Genomic DNA, 4487 nt, shown 5'->3' with positions numbered 1-4487 from the left:
AAAAATGTCACAGAGCGCCCAGTACCTACACCGATTTACGGATATTGTTTGCAAACAGGCCGGTCGTTCCATCCAATTACACCTTGCACTAATCATTTATACTTCAGCTTTCGTGAATTTTAGCATGTACTGTGTCGTAAATTTAAGATACTTGCAGCCTTATGCACCGATCAGCGTGAAGAGAGATACTATGATAAATCAAAGATGATGACGAAAAACAAAAGATTTTCTCAAACTTCCTCACCTTACGCGTTGCATTAGGTCTGTTTGCCCAGTTAGCTGTTCAGCGCTTTTTAAATAGAAATATATGTTTCGTTCCTTCTACTGATCTTAGAAATAATACATAAGTAAATTTGGTACTCACCTGTTTCCCCAGCTTAAAGGATGTCTTCCCTATGCGATGCTTCGGTGGCAATAATGAATGTAGAGCTTGGGTGTCACCGCTGACCACTATCAGTTTTAGCACCACTTGTTAAACAGTGGTAGTATTCATCCGTTAAAGTATAGCTGTTCGAAAAGTGCCAGCAACTGTTGCCAGTGTATTTAATAGGACCATTTTTCGTTCTATCGGTAATGTCAGTGACTGTTTGCGGTATTTCCATCGGTGGAGATTCTGGCATGTCTTGTCGAAAAATGACAGGTCATGCATATGCAAATCGTTTTTGAGTCGATTTAAGCTCAATTACTCGCTCAGACTTACATATATCATCTCGAACTACCTGGACTAAGGAAGGATATATCTGCTTTTTCGAAGGATACATCTGCTTTTTCGATATGAACTACCTGGACTATATACTATATAGTCCAGGTAGTTCATATCGAAAAAGCATATGTATCCTTCCTTGACTTTCTCACAATTTGTTCGCATTTGGAAAATGTTTTGTTTTCTAGTCACGAGATGATATATGTAAGTCTGAGCGAGTAATTGAGCTTAAATCGACTCAAAAACGATTTGCATATGCATGACCTGTCATTTTCAATTAACTAGACTACGAATTTTACAATCAGAACGTATTCGACCTTACATTGAGCATGATCTGGACCTCCACCTTCAGCGAAAGGAATTTTCACTTCCAATTGCAGCTCAGTATTTTCAGGAAGCCAAGGCAGATCTTTTGGAATCCTAAGGCAAAGATATACAAAAATAAATAGGAGATACGTGTACAAAGAAACCCCCGCTGGACATGGATCTAGTTGCCAGTCACTTGCAGAGTACAGCCCACCGGGCCGCGTCCCCAAGGATTATTAATTTTGGCTCAGATCTGGCTCGCCAATAGAGCTCAGTAGTTGAGCTACTTCCGGCTCAGAATAAAATCAGGGGACATTTTATCTCTGATTCAAACAACGACATTATTATGAACCGAGCCAAAGGTAGCACGAGTAACAAATCATCGTTAAGTCCACGGACAGAAACAATAACTTATAGAGTCTTTGCTGACCTCCTCTTTATACGATGATGTAATCCCTCGGGAAGGGGCCTGATTGACTAAAATTTATTTGCAATCGACAAGCGACAACCAGGTGAAACATGAGGTTGTAATGTATTCAAAATGAACAATTTAGAGACAGTTGAAAGGGGTCATGAGGTTTACTCCTGGTAACTGATGGCTAAGTTAGCAAGACAAGTAGTTACCGAAGAACGAGTGCTCTAGACAGCTCTAATGCATGCTTAGATGGAATTTGTGGCAACAAGCATATCAGAAATGAAAGATACCACAAAAAAATACCACAGAACGCCCATAACAGTTACCTACGACACCGACTGGATTTACTGTATCTACAAACAAGTGTAAGCAGGCGAATTGCATGGCCAGTTTGTTTCCAATTCCATCATAATTACACTTGTGCTTATATCATTTATCCTTCAGATCTTGTCAGTTTTATTATAAACTATGCGGGAAATTTAAGAACCTTTCGGCGTTTTGCACTGACTAGCGTGAAGATCGAGAGCGGGTCAATAAAGACAGCGGAAAAAAAAAATTCTAATACTGCGCCTTACGTTGGTCTGTTTGTTCTCGATTGGCTATTCGGCGTTTTAAAAACAATAGACTTGTTATTTCTACTGATATTTCAAACAATACATTAGTAAATTTTGTTACTTACGGTTTTCCCAGCTTGTATAAATGAACATCCACGCTATGCCACATCAAAAGGAACTATCACTGATTACACCGTACACGCAACGCAAAGCTATTTCCGTGCTCACGTGATAAGATAACTGGGCACGTGGAACTTCCGTTCCTATATTTCTGAGTGAGACGGTAAACAAGCTGAACAAACCGTCGTGATGAATTATTGATGACGCATGGCCACCGTGGAGAGAATATCGCTATAATTTGAACCAAAAATCTTCAAAGTTTACTACTCAGCGTAAATAAAAGCCATTGGAGGGAAAAGGTCTGATTGTCTCCAAAAGGATGTAATTTTTACCGAAAATTTCATAACGGCGTGTACGAGCACAATAAATGGTTGTGTTTCAGAGCTTAAAGGAAAAAGAAGAATTTCACTCAGTTTAAAATCCCTGTTACGCGAGTGATCCACGATCTAGTGATTTGACATTCCAGCTAGTTTAAAAAGAACAATCCGCGGACTAACTTCTATAATCACCAATAAAGTGAGATGGGAGTCAAAGTTATCAGGGAAGTAGAATTGATTTTCAGCCCGTAGAACTTTCCAGAACTTGGTCATGAGTCCGTTCAACTAGCAATTTTAAGAGTCTGCGCGCGTTTGTGACACACGTTGGCTCACGCTGTGAGGCGTATTAAACCATTGTACTCTGTTTACGTTCAAGAGAGCTAATTGCGTGGTCTGCATGCTATGCACTTATAGCATGGTTACAATAATTAGTTGTTTAATTTCTTTGGAGAAGTTGAAATCACGAAAAACTTCGACAGCGTGGTTCAGTAGTGTCGTTTATACGTACGTAAGGATTTGGCACGATTTTGTCTGAGCGATTGGAAATTGCATTGGTTTGGTAGCTCGGACAACTAGAAACAATAGCGCACTTGGGTTGTTAGCTTTGTGAACTTTAGCTCTGAAGTAGACAACAGAATTTCTGGGGGCGTTAATAACTGTTAAATGCCACTGTTGGACCCGAGTTTTGTCTGCTGTTGATCAGTGTCTCTGAAGATGACGTCCCTGTGAAAGATCCCGGCCTCCTTGCAGCCAGAGAATTTTCCCCTGTTTTAGAAAAGTGCTTTCCCAGGCCAAAGGCCTGTCATCGCATTTTAAAGACTTGATCCAGTGAGCAAATAGTATTCGAAATTTTAGAATATACGGTTACTTCGAGAAGAGATTTCTGTCGTGAGAGTCGAAACTATATTTAACAATCTTTTATAACTATAAGTGAATGGCTCCTGTGCTCACCCTCTGATAACTCTGGGGTGACGATTCGAACCAATTAAGAGCCTAAAACGTTTGATAACAAAGGGGTACTATAAGGGAACTGTACTGCTGTACTGCTGTATGGAATACTCTAGTTCAACAACAAAATCCGGTGTGCCGTCGTTATTGTCTGAGAGGAAAGGGGATGGATAGAACTCATTCTTGTTTATCTCGTTCATCTGTTATTCGCTTTCACGGCATAAGTTTCTGGAGTTATGGTGCTCGAGCTCATTCAGTTCAGGTTTTCATTGGGGAACAACAAGTAACAAATAATCAAGTTGATGCAAGCCTAATTGGCGTGGGGGCTTATCGTTTCTTCTTTTGAGAGCATGGAGAATGATCGAATAATCATGGTAGTTAATATCTGATTAACCCATACCCATGTTTTATCAGAGTATTAAACATAGAAAAAGAGTGTTTTATTGTTTTTCGCCACATTACCTCTATATCATAAAGCGAATGAAGAAGCCTAAGCCGTGTATTACACTGTGATAAAACGATCCGGACATTTGGGAACACTCGACTGAATGTAGAAAACACTCGCGTGCGGCTCGCGTTTCCTACATTTCCTTCGTACTCTCAAATGCCCGTCGTGTTTTATCACATGCAGTGTAACACACGGCTTAGGCTTCTTTATTTGCTAATTATGCCACACAACATGAATCGTCTCTTTGCTATGGTACATTGCAATCCGGTTCTCTCTTGTTCCTCGTCGACTGATCAAGTGAAACGGAGAGAGCACGGCTAGGGAATAATTTCGCCGTGTGGCCGCCATTTTTTTTTTTCCTCTCAGTTGAAGCAATTGTACGAAAGTCCACGAGGCAACAGAAGGAATCGGTACCAAGATACTGTTTGAAATTTTTTCCACCCCTGAAAAGGTACCAATTCTAAAACAAAACATTATCTCCTGTCACATTTTTTACGCTTAATACCCTAAAAAGTACCGAGAAAGCTCCCACTCTGGACCTTCTAAGGCTGAACACCCTAAGAGATACCAAACCTGCACTTTTTGCCCCTGAAACGAACGACGGGCACCCCGTCCTTTTTATATGGGGGTCTCCCCAGGGGAATCGTCACACACTCAACAAACAGATGATTTGAGA

The sequence above is a fragment of the Orbicella faveolata genome, unplaced genomic scaffold (assembly GCF_042242905.1).
Source record: "Orbicella faveolata isolate gen_17 unplaced genomic scaffold, um_ofav_v1 contig_12, whole genome shotgun sequence".
Taxonomy (NCBI): domain Eukaryota; kingdom Metazoa; phylum Cnidaria; class Anthozoa; order Scleractinia; family Merulinidae; genus Orbicella; species Orbicella faveolata.
This window is presented reverse-complemented; position numbering follows the sequence as displayed.